This window comes from Rhagoletis pomonella, unplaced genomic scaffold (assembly GCF_013731165.1).
Source record: "Rhagoletis pomonella isolate Grant_MI unplaced genomic scaffold, Rhpom_1.0 Rhpom_scaffold_00001, whole genome shotgun sequence".
Lineage (NCBI taxonomy): Eukaryota > Metazoa > Arthropoda > Insecta > Diptera > Tephritidae > Rhagoletis > Rhagoletis pomonella.
In genome coordinates this window covers 31,636,012-31,652,092 of record NW_023458555.1, presented here as the reverse complement: position 1 = coordinate 31,652,092, position 16,081 = coordinate 31,636,012, and the positions used below count along the sequence as shown (strand labels likewise).

The 16,081-nt window shown below is 32.3% G+C and overlaps 1 protein-coding gene across 4 annotated transcripts in view; it reads right to left on the bottom strand.

Moving 5' to 3' along the window:
• LOC118742763 (G protein-activated inward rectifier potassium channel 3-like) overlaps window positions 1-16,081 on the bottom strand; it is a 210,450-nt gene that overhangs the window by 76,158 nt on the left and 118,211 nt on the right. The gene's annotated exons all lie outside the window — the stretch shown is intronic.

Below are 16,081 nucleotides of genomic sequence, written 5' to 3'. Positions count from 1 at the left end.
ACGTCGTAGAGGCGAAGACAGCCATTGGGAAAAAGGGGTTTCGTTGTTCGTCTAGTAGTTCGAGTATCGATGGATGTTTAGTAACGGTTTTTGTTGGATTCGACGGTTATTTTGATTTGGAGTGCTCAGTTAGAGGTGCGTTTAGTGGATGAATAGTTGGTTACTTGCTGAAAAATAAACGATATACAAAAAATCAGAGGAGAAAAAAATATTTTTGCGGCAACAAAAATTTTATAAAAAGCATAAAAATTCTTTTAGAAAATGTGTGTATTTTGAGTAAAATATTTAACGTACGAAATAAAAAATCGCGAAAAATTTGCGAATTATTCGCGATGATGTAAATGGCAATATACAAAGTCCACCGCAAATATCGGAAAATCATAAAATCAAGAAAATCGCAAAAATCATGAAAATTAAATCGTAAAGGAAAAATCGGCAAACAAAAGCGAAACATTTTTTGTAGTACGCGCGTTTGCATTTCTAGCGCTCGCACAGCAAAAAGCGAAGAGCAAAAATGCCAGAGATCACAACAACAATACAAAATTTAACAGCAGCATTCGTTTTGTAGCATTGTGGTCAATACTCAATTTCAATTTGTTTGTACCTACTCGAATTTTCCTTTTTTTATTTTGTTCGTTTTGTTTTGTTGCATTTCCCCGCTCATACGCAATCGGTTAGTGACAGTGAAGAGTTTGGAAATTATATATGCGTGAAATTACGCAGAAAGTGGCCGTGTGGTTGGCGAAAAAAAAAAACGGGCGAATATTCGTATTCAAAATATATTCCAAAAGCCATATGTGCTTATTTATTTATATACATGCATACATATGCATGTGAATTTGCATGTGCGTAGACTCTACTCGCATAGTTTGTATGTTAATTTGTGTCAGCAACATTTGAGTAATACCAGCAACATTTCGCATTTGCGCTCATTTGATGCTGGTGACAAATTGGAAATGAGTAAATTACCAAATGTTTGTGGCAACAGCTGAGATTGGCATGCAATTTGTTTATGTATATACATACATATGTATTTACGTACATACGCACACATGTATTTTAGTTCGTATGTACCTAACCACATACAATATGTATATTTTAGTTTCTGTTGCTAAGTGCCTGCAGCTGTGGAGGCTCTTGCTCAGTTAAGTGACAACAAAATCGAATAATTCTAACGTGTGTTGTGGTGAAATAAATATACATAATATAATAAAAAGTGCATTAAGTGAAAATTTATGTTCAAATAGGAGAACAAATCATAACTAAGTCGAATCGAAAAAAAAAAATATTAAAAAAAATATTATCGAAAAACAGCGTAGGAATAACAAATTGCAATGCAAAACAAAACGTGACAAAAAGAATTGAATACGAAAAATTTGGGGTGGGCTTTAGTAGTCAGCCGCACCTTGTGTTTTAAGAAAACCAGGTGGAATTAACAAATGAAACTTGGTCAGGATGTTAAGGGAGGTATTCTCTAAAACATGTATAACTAAAAAATATAAATAATATCATTGTTTATAAGTTATTTGTTGTCAAAATTTCTTAAGTCGTTCCACTTGGTTTCCTTAACAAAAAAGCATTTGTGCATACTTTTATATATATAAATGCACATAACACTGTACTTAATACTTTACACACTTTTCTTTTATTTTATCTTGTATATAAATCACTTTAATTAAACTTTTATCGACTTGTAAATTACATTGAATTTCACGCATATTTATAATAACACATGGTTGCAAACTGACACATAACATGTGTTGCCATATTGTACAAAACAATACATACAAAGTAGGCAATGATTAAAAAGGAATACAGGGGAAATCAATACAAAAGAAAATGTTCAGCTCCTTTTCTTCGCAAAACAGAAAGGAGAATTCTATTGCCTGAGGGTTATAATCCCTAAGTGCGGCCGAGGGCCGCCTACGCAGAAAGGTGTTCTCTGCAAAAGGTGTTCAGCTCCTTTTCTTCGCAAAACAGAAAGGACAATTCTACTGCCTGAGGTTTATAATCCCTAAGTGCGGCCGAAGCCCGCCTACGCAGAAAGGTGTTCTCTGCAAAAGGTGTTCAGCTCCTTTTCTTCGCAAAACAGAAAGGAGAGTTCTACTGCCTGAGGGTTATAATCCCTAAGTGCGGCCGAAGGCCGCCTACGCAGAAAGGTGTTCACCTCCTTTTCTTCGCAAAACAAAAAGGAGAATTCTATTGCCTGAGGGTTATAATCCCTAAGCGCGGCCGAGGGCCGCCTACGCAGAAAGGTGTTCTCTGCAAAAGGTGTTCAGCTCCTTTTCTTCGCAAAACAGAAAGGACAATTCTACTGCCTGAGGGTTATAATCCCTAAGTGCGGCCGAAGGCCGCCTACGCAGAAAGGTGTTCTCTGCAAAATGTGTTCAGCCCCCCCTTCTTCGGCAACACAGAAATAATAATTCTACTAAGTAAAAATTCCGAATTAAAAATCCGCTTTTATTATTCAAAATTCCAGTCTGGTAGCACTAAGTTGTATGTTATTTTGCTATCTTATTCATCGTTTATATGAAAACTTTAACAATAAATTATATAAGAACTATAGGGTTGCTAGAAAAAAGGGGGGTAGTTTTGAAATCAGGGGGTCCTATTCTACCCCCCCTCTTCCCCCCTTTTTCTAGAATTTGCCGTCCGTCTACTAAAATTTTCCCAAAATTTGTATCTAATAAAATATTTTCCATTTCCATGATGAAATAAATACAAATTCTAATATATGTACATTAGGGTGCATCACTCTCCATGCCAAACAAAATTGTATCCTGTTTCTATAATAATTATGCAATCTACTACTAAAACCTAAATAAAAAAAATATTAAGATTTACGCGAGCCCCCAAAAATTGTTTTTAAAAACACTTTTCCAAAATATCACTTCAGCTGATAGAATAGTTTTAACTTAAAAGATTTGCACATACATCTTTAAATCTTTATTTAAAAAGCGGTCTACCTCATGTAAATCTTAATATTTTTCCGAAATATTTATTTTCGCAGAGGCCCAAAAATATAACAAATTTTATAAATCCGCAACATTTTTTTGAGGGGCACCTTAGTGTACATATATAGTTTTAATAAAAAATTACACAAAATCTCAATTCGAAATATGTATACATGCGAGAAACAAGTTGAAAATATATAAAGTGCCAGACAAAAGTATTAGGACAGTCAACTTTTCGCAATATAAACCAAGGTTTTTTATTCTAATTTATTTTCGATAACTTTTTATAAAAATATAGTTCATTCTACAAAAAAAAACATAAAAATAAAATCTCTAAACTTTGTGCAAAACTCAGGAAAATTCAATAAATTTGCAACTTTGCATTCAGATTTTTTTTTAAGGTTCTAAGTATGCAGTTGTTAAGCCCATTAAATTTTAGTATAATAATTTCGTACAAAGTATGTATGTGCGACAATTATTTTTTGTATGCAGAACATGAGCAACACCTTCCTTTTTACCATTGGCAAAAATCAACGCGATTTTCTAGCAACTTCTAACTTGCTATTTGTTATACAAAAATTAAATGGGCTTTAAAACTGCATACTTAGAATGTTTCCAAAAAATCTGAATAGAAAGTTGCAAATTAGTACGCAAATTTATTGAATTTTGCAAAATGTTAGGGATTTTATTTTAATGTTTTTTGGTGTAGAATGAACTATATTTTTATAAAACATTATCGAAAAGAAATAAGAATAAAAAAAACATTCACTGTACTAAAAATTTTGTCCGGCACTGTATGTATTAAATTAAATTCATAATTTTTGAAATATTTAAAGTTTGTGGAGGACTAAAATGTCCTCTTAAATGAGCAATTGAGTAAATTTCTACACCAAAATTTGTTTCGTTTTTTGTTCGATATTCGAAATTTACATATGGTGTCTTTTTTTTTAAATCTATCTTACCATTGTTGCAGTAAAAGGACTTTGCGTATTTTTTTTTGAGGTATAGAACTTTACACTGAAATAAAATAAAGAGTTTACATAATTTCGTTCGAAATAAAATTTTATTAAAAACATAATTTCAAGCCATTAGTGTTTTTTTCCAGTTCATTCGCACAAACCAATGACTTCGCGTAACCCCAAAGAAAATAGTCTAGAGGCGTTAAATCGGATAATCTTTATGGGCCACACCAAGAAGTGAGTTTCTGTTAATGTATCGAGGCCTCGTGATCTCTCGTGGATTCTCTTTACTCCAAAAGCAGATAGTTTTCTTTTGGATATATCCGTGGAACCAAAAATGAGCGCCATCACACAGACTATTGCCAAAATCATTTATTTATTCCATGACCATTATTCAGGTAGCTTAATTTTTAGGGACCTATCTTTATTTGAAAAAAGCTGAACAACATACCTCTCATATCAATGTAACTTTATTCCAAGCTAAGAGCTTTGAAGAGAGCGAAACATTGCATTGAAGTGCAGGGGATTGAGGGGGCTTGGGGGTATTGAAAAAAATATAACATACCAAAGAGTACAAAAAGCATATACGACGATATGTCTGCCGGAAAAAGGACAAATCTAAAACGGAAGACCTCTCATGTAGGCCAAATAGTCTGCGGCTCAGTACGGGCATAAAAATATTGCATGTTTTCACAAATAATTGCTATCAAAGATCTGCATCACTCTAGATTGCGTTCGAAGATAGAAAAATTGCCAAGTGCCAAGTGAACCGGTTCGGAGAAAATGAAACTCATCATAAGGCTGCATATATATTTTTTTCTTTGAATTCATTTGTAACTGTTTTAAAATTTTTCATAATTTTTCCAATACAAATCTTACGTATAGTGCAAAATTCAAAGCAAAAATTTCACTCGTAACCAAGAAAACCAAAAAAAAGAAAACACAAAGTGGAAGCAATGAAAAAATGTTTGGCCTGAAAATGTGTGATACAACAAAAACAACAACATCATTAGCATGCTACAGAAATAGCAATAGTGAAAACAATCAACAAAACAACAACTACAGCAGCAACAGCAGCAGCAGCAGCAGCACAATTTGCATAAAGTGCAGTGTATTGAAGCTTGCGCCAGTGCAGTTGCATAAGACGAACATCGGCAACAACAATAACAACAACAACAAAAGCAAGCTAGTTACTAAAATCAACAGAAAAAATTACAGCAGATACAACAAAGTCAACAAAAGCAGCAATTATAATAAAAATTGCAAATATCAGTACAATATTGTTGCTAAAATAGCTAACAACAACAATAACAATAATAAAATAAACTACTGGCGCATAAATTGCGGCAGTAAGGTAAACAGCAGCGGCAGCAGCAACAGCAGCAACAGCAGCAATTGTTTGCTTTATTGCTGGCCTTCATAAGCGGCAATTTAGCATGTGTACAACAATTTGCGGGTACATATAGTAGTATTTGCAAGCAACAACAACAACATGCGAAAAGGTTAATGCAATAAGACAGCAACAATAAAAAATTTTAAATACATTTTGGTATAATGAATTGAGCGCAACGTAGTGATTTGAAGCAAAAAGCAGCGGTGCAAAAAAATAAAAAAACGTTTTCAAAGCAAATTTTGTAAAAAAAAATAAATAAAAAAATAGCAGCAACCATAAAAAATTACAAAAATTAGCAAACAATTTTTTTTAATTATTAGAAAACAAAAACAAAGTTGGTGATATAAAAAGTAGTGAAATTTACGTTTAGTACATAGCAAAATATTATATAACCAAAAAGCATAGATAAACGAAAAGCAAGATAAAAGAAATTCAACAACAGCCAAAGGAGCATATATAACTGTAGAGTTATACAACACAAAAAAATAAAAATAATAATCAGTATTCAAAAACGTCCACCCGCAATACAGAAGCAAACTATTTGGTTGTATGCGTTTATGCATTTGTTTGTTTATATAGTTTAATCGCGCTTGTGTCTACCTATACATCTATACCTACCTATATACCTATATACATACAAATACATATTTTTTATGTGCTTCCTCTTAACGCCAATCGCATTCACAATGCCGGAGATCAAACGCAATTTGAGTCGTCTCTCCATGCTGATGTTTCGGCCAACGCATTCCAGTGAGCCTGGCTGGCGTGCGGAGCTTCTAAGGTACGAGTTCATGACATTCATATTCATACATAATACATACTTATTTATTTACTCGAAATGATTTTTCAATGAAATAATTTTCCTAAATGCGTAACAGAAGCACACACTTGCTGATACTTCATATAGTATAGTATAAATTTGTATCTAAATATGTGGGATATGTGCACTTGTGCATTGCTGATGTGGTCATACGTAAGCCATTTGGCTGGCCATATGGTTCGCACTTAACGATAAGAGATGGGTTTATACACTTATGCTTGAATGTACAAAGGTCTTATATCAATTGGCTTATTTCATTTGCCTTGCAGCAAACACGCATGTGCCTAGTACGGACTCAAAAAAAAAAAAACAAATCGTTGGATATTTTTTTTAGTTGGCAACCCTATGCACCATATTAGCGGATAAATGCATTATTTAGTAATTTTTGGGTAAAATTTTTTTAAATTTTTATTTAACCTTAAGGTTTAATCAGTGTCGCCTCGTATTCTTTCTGTTGTATTTAGTTGATGAAATTAAATTTTCTACGCATGGCAACCCCATAAAAAATTTTATTAATGAAAAGTCTTAAATTTTCTATGAATATCAGGGACTGTAACGGTTTTGATCTTAATAGTACAAATAAAAATTTTACCGTTAAACTAGATTTTCATTATCCGTCCAATTTAACCTTTATTTTATGATTTTAGTTATTTCGAAATAGAAAAACCCTTATTTTCAGAATTTAATTTTTTCGACCAATTTTCGATCGTTGTTTTTCATTTTTATTTTTTCGATCATATTATATATTTTTTTTTAAGATTAAATTTTTTATATCATAAAAGATTTAATTCGGTCATAAAAATTCAGCCTCCATTATAAGGGTTAAAAATTTTTCGAAAAATAAGAATCCACAATAACGATTATTTTTAATAGAAAAAAAGAAAAAGCACAAAATATCGATTAAATTTTACCAACAAAAAAAAACCTTTTTGTAATGTTTCAAAAATAAAAATCTTTATACACTTAGGTCTCTTTTTATGCGAGTTTTTTTATGCGGATTTTAATTTATGCGGTTTTTCAAACCATTTCTACGCTGTAGCGAATTTGCTTTTTTGAGAGTGGTTATTATTTTTTTCAGTGTGTAAGAGACAATATTTCTGACGATTAATTTGTCTTTGTATTCTTACATATTTCATGTATTTATTGTGGTATCTTTTTTTTGTTTTTGGTTAAAATACAGATAAAATTATATTTATTTCATGAATGTTCAATTTTACATTGAATAGTAAGTGCTGAAGTGAAGAAATAAATTGTTTTGTTTTGCTTAATATTACCTCACTGGATTTTGTGTGATTTTTTTTTTAGAATGTTTTACATGGAGTATCTGAATTTATGCGGTTTTTGAAAATGCTGGAACGCATTCCGTTTTTTGGTATGAAAATGAAGAACTTTTTTATGCGGATTTTTATTATGCGTATTAAAAGTATTTAACTATTGCTCTAACTATGCCCATTTACGCATATTTTTTTCTAAATGGCTTTCCTGGAGCGGTCTTCGATGTTTCGCTTTCAGTCAAGTTTATAACCTAAGATAATAATTATAAGGGAATTACTAACATATTCCGGGCAGACATTATTGGGGCTCCCTCAATATCGAAGTATACTTCCAGCGTGTACCTATTCCTTAATGGCCAATCCTTTTTTCAATCCTCGATACGATTTCAAGAAGTGCAGTTTCCACTTGCCTTGGAATATCTATATTGATTCGAGCAGAGACTGCCCTTTTTTATATTTCGCAGAACATATTCACCTGTAAGTCTCTCCAGAGATTTTAACAGAAATGGAGGCAGGTTCATGGGCCTGAAGCCTTATAGTTTCACAAGGCTCTATAATACCATAATTAAACTAACTTTATTTTATGCCTTGAAAAGATCAGCTTTAAGTGGAATCAGCGGATCAATTCGGGCCGCCATTATTCTTGCGCTTAACGTGTCGGGAGGCCTTTCCCTATGCATTTATTCATGGATAGATCTAAGCTGAATGGGAAAGCAATGGTGGAGTTGTCCAACTTAAATTTAGGGTCATGGATCACTGTACCATATCCTCAGGAGGGAATATGATACTTTTCTTTTAACTTTCTAGGAGATAAGTAGTGGAACGACAGGCAGCAATCACGGACCTTGGCTCTTCGATGATGGATTCGAAATCGACCATTGAATGCCGATCCCCTCAAATCACTTCACTTTCAAGCTGTGAACACTGACCGAAACCTTAAAGGGTCCTTCAACACAATGGTCTACCTACAGCTCTCTGGTGGTGGCAGCTCTAACCAGCTATTGTCCTATCCCAGTCTAAATACCTTTTGAGAGCTTAACGTTTTAACGACTAGGATTCCTTTTATTTCTCACCCTGAGGAGCTTACGAGAGTATATTGGCACATCCTAAAATTAACCAAAATCAAGTTTTGGCCTGATTTCTTAATAATATAGGAAATATTCACTACCTTTTTTCTGGTATAATTTCAATATTTATAAATTTCGTGCATTTTTAAAGTATTTAGATGCCCGTTTCATACTTCCTTATTATCGCTGATAATGACAATATTCCGTGAAAGTAGGTACACCATATTTATTAATGTTAAAATCAAGCAAGAAAGTAGAACAACACGAACGTGCATATCGTCGTTTAAAGTGCAAAACCGCTTATCAACAAAATGCAAAACCGCGTATGTGAAGTTGTAGAAATTATTTTCTAGAGCGTAAAAACACTAATATTTCAAATTGGTTCTCTCTTTTAAAAAGCAATCGCATTTCTGAATAGTATATTTCAGGACGAATGGATAAGGATTGAGCCAAGAGCTTGTGTGAGCAAATCCAATTTTTGGCAGCCAATGTCAGTTCCGCGGTTTCGCAGAATGACGATACGCGGTTTTGTACTTTAAACGACGATATGTATGTATAAAATATTTTCAGGCGTATAACGAAGCAACAATAATATCAATATTTGCTTAGCATTCGCATTAAACAATAGTATGAACGTATTTTTCGCTCTCTCTTAAAACAGCTGGGTAAAGTTATGAGAAGACATAATGAAAAAAAAAACACATTTGCTGACGGAAGGACATAATTAATTAATTTTTCATTGAGATAATTTAAAATCGAAAGATTCTTCATATAATTTGAAAACGAAAACATTTCTTACAGGTTTTTTACTCGAACTTGCAGGAAATTAAAGGAACATTTTTCCCGTACTCCATAATTCTGTAAATGGGAGCTATTTTTAGAGAGTTGTGTAGATAATGAAGTTTCAAGATTTTACCCGATCTTTTTTGCTCTGGTAAAATCATGAAGCTTGATTTTTTTTACATGAAAATGCTTTTTTGTTTCCGTGCGGATTCCTACCCTAAAAGCCGATTCATCGTTTTAGTTCATAACTTTTTTTTCATGTAGTTGTCGTTGTGCTTCTCTCTCTATGAGAAAAAGTTCAGAACTAGAACGATGAATCCGCCTTTAGCCAAGATGTTCTGTGTTAATTCAAAATTCTTAGTACGCTGCGGTCTACTCGTAAACGACCAGCAGTAGGTAATAATACTTTAAAAAAAATTTCAGGTATGCAGTTTGGTAGCCCATTGAATTTTAAAGCGGCTAAGAACTACCGTTACTTTTTGAAATGTTTTTTTTTTTCGGTTGACGGCGCTGGGTATTTTCTTCCATATAAAAAATTTGGCGTCAAAAAAAAAAACAATAGCGAAAATTCAGAGTATTTTTCTTTACATTTTTTGAAAATTTTAAAATCGGATTTACATGGTTTTCCTTGTAGAATATGCTATATTTCTATAAGAAATTAATAAATATTAAATAAACAAAATGAAAACTCTCAACAGCGTGGTTCAAAAGGGTGATCCTATTCAGGTGGCAGGGAGTGTATATATATATATATATGTAGACATATAACACACATAAACATAACTCAGCTTGGCAACAGCCGCTGTAAAACGTTCTGATATGCAGTGTTGTCATATTTAATTACACATGTCATTAATAGCCGCTAATTGCACTACAGTGTATGGCTTTTGTAATGCGGATTTAATTTTTTTAATGGCATTTTTTAACAAAAGTAACTAATTGTGTGATTAATGCATATTTGCACATACATACTTATGCGTAGATTGGTGCATTGGTGCAGTTGGTTTAGTAATATTCCATTATTGCTTTTAAATGACAATCATATATTTTAGTTTTATTATGCCTACTTATTGATATTTACTCACCATCAGAGTAGTCAATATGAATTGCACACGCAAACATAATTAAATGTCAATTACCTTCTTGTTGATAAAAAAATATGAATTCATTTATGTTTAGTGCTGGAAAAAATAATGATGGATAATGATTTAATGAAGTAAGGCACGTTTTGTGTTAAAGAGAAACACAAATCTATAGACAATTTGCAGTTTTCCATTTTTAATATATATAATGTTGAATAAAAATAAGCTATTAGATATGTGACATTTTGCTAAATACCATATTTGCCTAGAAAATTTCAACATTTGGTAAGATGATTTAATGATGCCTGATAAACAAAATGTTTAAAAATTGAATTGAAATATACGAATGTGCTTTTCACTTATACATGACCCTCAGCCTCCACAAAGGAAACCCAAAGGATCCTACGCCTATCAGCTTCTTGTCGTAGAACAGTCGGTACCTACCTTTCTCTTACCATAGTCGACCACTGCTTAATGATCAGTTTGAAAAAAAATATATATATATATTATCGATTAGTGGCGAAATTTTGAAAATTTCAATAACAAATGCTTGTATGCAGTTATAATGTGCCCATCGATTTTTTTTTTTGAAAATTTCAAGACAAATATATTATTGCCAATTTTTATAAATTTTTCAAAGGTCATTTAGAGGTCGCGACCTATCGATTTAGGTCAGAAAATACGTTTTCAATGACAATTTTTCCTTCGATTTCAAAGATCGAAAAATCTATTATCGATTAGTAGCGAAATTTTTAAAATTTCAATATACAAATGCATGTCTGCACTTATAATGTACATTAGGGTGCCTATCGAAAATGTTGTTTTTGTTTTTTAGAAATTTCAAGACTCTACCGCCTAATTTTATAGTTTTTATAAAAAATATTATTGCGAATTTTTATAGATTTTTTAAAGGTCATTTAGATGACGCGGTCTGTCGATTTAGGCCAGAAAATACGTTTTTTGTAGTTTTATGAGTTTTTGAATGACTATTTTTAATTCGATTTCAAAGCACGAAAATGACATGAGAAGAGAATATGTAGGCCTTTAAAATGGTGCCTAATAATCTTTTGTGAGACTTGGCTTGTTGGGATTTTCTAACTGGTAAAATAAAAAAAAAAAACATATTTCTCTTAATTTTTTAAATTTTCACCATCGATAATTTCCACAATTTCACAATATATAGTACTATCCAAAATTAAATCTGTTTTTAGATAAACTTATATCTCATTGATTGCAATCGCATAAAAATTGTCGAAATGTGGCAATTTTTTATAATCTGAAACACATAGAATAACAACATGCAAATTCCTATTTATTGTATTGAGCACTTAAATCAAATATCGTTAACATTGTAATGCAATTAATCTCAAAATAACAAATGAGGTATGTAAGTGTTATGCATACACACATACATACATATACGAATGTATCCATGGATGTAAAAAATAATTAAGTTGTAGGCGGAAAGATAAATTAGTGCTAATGTACAAGCACATACAACCAGGGCTGCCGCTGACGAATAAAATACTTACCGTAAAAATAAAACGTAAATTTGTTTATTAATGCACTTTTAATTTAACTAAACCAAAAGCGAAAGTGATGAAATAAGAGGCAACAACGAAACTTCAAATGGAGACTAATGCAGTGATTTTTTTAAATAATTTTTTTTTTTTTCACCTTAACCAAGCCCATAAAAACCAAGGATTTAAGCTATATATAAGTTTAGAAAATTCCAAAAATTTTCATCTAAATTTCGAACTTTTTACTCTGGACTTTTAGAGCATTTTTGGGTATGCTCATGGAATTTTAGTATAACGAACAATTTGCAGCTAAAAACTCCCGTTGATTTAAAAAATTTTTTTTTTGCGAACAATGACAAAGCATAGAACATGCCTATCCATTTTTTTTATATAAAGAATCGTTTTAAATATTTAGGCAATCAAAAGCACCTCAGCTTCCAGTAAAATGAGTTTTTAATGCAGCACGATATGTTCGCCTTTAATTGATATATATATATATATATATACATATATATATGTATGTATGTATATGCATAAATGCTCCAGGAACATTTCTGCATAAAAGAAAATTAAAATAAAAACAAATGTCGCTTACAACTTTTTGGCGGTTAGGGCTCGATATAAAGATAACTACGAAAAATAAAATAGGAACGAAACGATCTATTTGTTTTTCCAACAAAATACTTTAACAAAAATCTACGGAAAATGAAAAAAAAAATTTACCTTTTTACCAACCCCAATTTGTTTTTACCAATTTCGGTAATAATTTACCAAAGTGGCAACCATGCAAACAAGTGTACAAATGTATGTGCATATATGTACATACAAGGGTGGTCCAGTTTTTTTTCCAGTCACTCCTAATACTGAAGAATATGCATCATAATTTAATTTTTTGAAGATTTCTTAAGGGGAATATTCTTATTCGATCAAACTAAATTTATTTTTAACGATTTTAGAGAAATTCTATGAAAAAAGCAACAGCCGCGCTGTTAAATATTAATCGATTAAAAAAAAAAAAAATACGGGTTTACTTAATTTCGATATTTATAAGCTCTGGAGGTGGCAGCGGTAAAAATCCCAAAATCAACTTGCCTGCGTATTTTTGGATTCCATACGTATGTATTATTTCAAAAATCCCGTATTGCATATGAATGTATGTACATCTGCTCTACGCGTTGAAAACTGCATTCAATTGACGTCAGTGGGTGCAAATTGGCAAATAAATTCAAAAATATTCCCTCCTAAAAATATACAGAAAAGTGCATAAATACAATTCGAAACATAGTAGGGGTATTCTCTGAGTCTTGCAAAGCCCTGCACGGTGCACGGTTTGCCAAGCTGTCCCATATGGAAACCGAGAGAAATATAAAAGCACTGTTTGCACACCTAGACGTGCATTGTGCAGCCACAGATGCAAGCGAGTATATCAACGATCAACTGCATTTCAACGTCATGTTCGCTGATGTTGTTGATTGTTGTCAACAGCGACCGCAAACGCAATGCCTCCGCAACATGCCTAAGAAATTTCTAGCCATGTTAGTGCGAGAGCATTATGGGTGAACCATAGTACATACATATGTTAATATATATCATATATGTACGTTCGTGCATATGGATAAATAAATATAAGTTTGTAAATGCATGACAAATGATAAATGACGCTTGTCTAAATGCATATGTGAGGAATATATGTACATACACATGTAAATACTACATATATGCTGCATATGCTGTGCATAGCAAGTCAAGCGGCAAATGTGAATAAAAATAATATATTTTCACACTGAATCAGCTGTGCCAAATGTCTATTGTATATTGTTCTTTTATGTGCAAAATTGCATTCATAATATCAATGGAACGGAGTAGAACAAAAGGTATGTACATAAGTACAGTAAGCACCAAAAAATAAAATAAAAAACTTATTTTTGGTGGTTAGGCCTCGATATATGTATGTATGTACATACAAAGTTAAGTAAAACATTCAGAGCGTTTGGAAGACGTCCCGCCCATATTTAAATAGCCCCACTTTTCTCCATAAGTATGGCATTGATTTCATACATCTATCTCCATACCAAGTTACAGTATTCTACTATAAACAACGCCGGAGATATGCAGTTTGAAAAAATCGAATTTTTTAGCCTATAACCATTCTTGGAGAGTCTGAAGTAGATTTCCGAAATTTCCAAAAACTCGGTACAACCTTTGTCGAGCTTTGCGAACACAAAAAAATGGCTTTCAAAATATATATTAGTATAGATTACTGTAAACAAGTTATGTAAATAAGATCAATCAATCAAAATAGATAATTTATGGATTTAAAGCTATAACTCTGGGTAACAAGATTGCTAGGTTATGGCAAAATTAAATCAGAAAAATATCCGTAGTAAGAGTAATCAAAAGAATTAAGCCTAACATTTTCCACCAGTATTGTGTTTCTCATTAATTCTTAGTACTAAACCACATCAACTGTGGCATTACTTAGGTTGGTTTGATTGGGCTAAAGGCGCTAATGTATACAAGGTCCTTTGCGATACCGAAGGGAAGATTTCTATGGACCTATCTCTACTAGTCCTTAAGTCGTAACCAACCTATGGCGAATTCAAAGCGCGACTCCAGCGGAACTATGCCTTGAGATGTTTCAATATTTGCCGACTTATCTGCAATGCAGTCACCTGGTATATTCGGAGTCTATTTCTTAACTGCTGGCCCTTATGAACGGGTGCTTATAGGATCAAAGTTCGAACGGAGGTCGAAGAAATAAATACAAAAATTATTTCCTAAGTGTATTTCTGCCATTGAAAAGTTTCAGATACAACTCATCTGACGGTTGATGGCGGCATTAAACTGTAGGACTCTTTTTTTTTATGCCAACGCTCTCAACACGATTAGCTAAATACTTAAAAAATGTCTAAACACATACATACATACTATAAAAATTTTTATATTTTTGCAAAATACCCAATTATTTCCAATCATTTACATATACGAACATATGTACGTTAACTGATTAGTTGCATAGCCACCTATACCCGTATATACATACATACGTATTCCACTGCATGTGTTCAAAAGCTAACATTCCAGCCCAATTATGCCATTTGTCCACTTATGCGAATTTATTTTTATGCACTTCGTCGGCGATAAACAATTACCGGTTTATTTGCTATTTTGTTTACGGCATAGCCAAAAACGTATATGGTAACACATAACTAAATCACTATTATGACCTAAAGCGGTGTACTTGTCAATAACGAGCGGCTTACATGGGATTTCAGATACCCTGTAGGAAATCTTAAACAAATGGGAAAATTAAAAAAGTAACATTTGCATTTTTTTCCGATATGAATTTCAGTTTTGTAGTACTTTGGATAACGGAATATTAAAATTTATGTTGGTTTTATTAGCAGCTGTTTCGAAAATGCCCTATATCACAATTTTTTTTCAAGAACGGTATATTTAGTTTCTAGTTACATTTACGGAACCAAGTAATTAGTATTTATGGTTTCAGAATCTGTTGGATAAAATAGTACTAGTTTCACTAAATACTGTATCTTTAAAACCCCGAAACCACGAAAAATCGCGAATAACTTCGGAAGAATTCCGCAAGATCCCGAAAACTACAGCACGAGGAGTTCCGAAAAGTCCATAAAATATTTCCAAAGTGTTTTAAGAAATAACGAAAAGTGTGTAATAAAAGGAAAAATCCCAGTCTTGAAAATCACAAAATGGTGCCGAAATAATACCGAAACCCCAAAAAGCCCGGAATAATCCCGAAATATTGCAAAGCATATAACACAAGTCCTGAAAGATCTTAAAAAGTACAGAAAATCCCGAAGAAAAAGATGAAACATCCCGAAAAAATCTTAAATAGTTTCGAAAAACCTCGTATTTGGTATTTAGTTAATTATATTTATTTTAGTATTTATTAGGGTGATCAAATCGTTATTTTTGTGAATATTTTTGGGCAGTTTTTTTTTTATAAAATCTGATGAAAAACATGAAAAATTCCGAAAGTATCCCAAAAATCGGGGGCATATCTGGAATAGTTTCGATAAACGTCGAATTTAGTATTTAGCTTCTTCTAAATACTTGAATTATATTATTTTACTTGCAATTCAAAATACTTCGAATTTATTTTGCCATACCGTTCTCTTATTAAAGCCTATACCTACTTCTAGCAGACATAAATATTATAATTTTGGTCATGATTTCTGTTTAACAGTACGTGT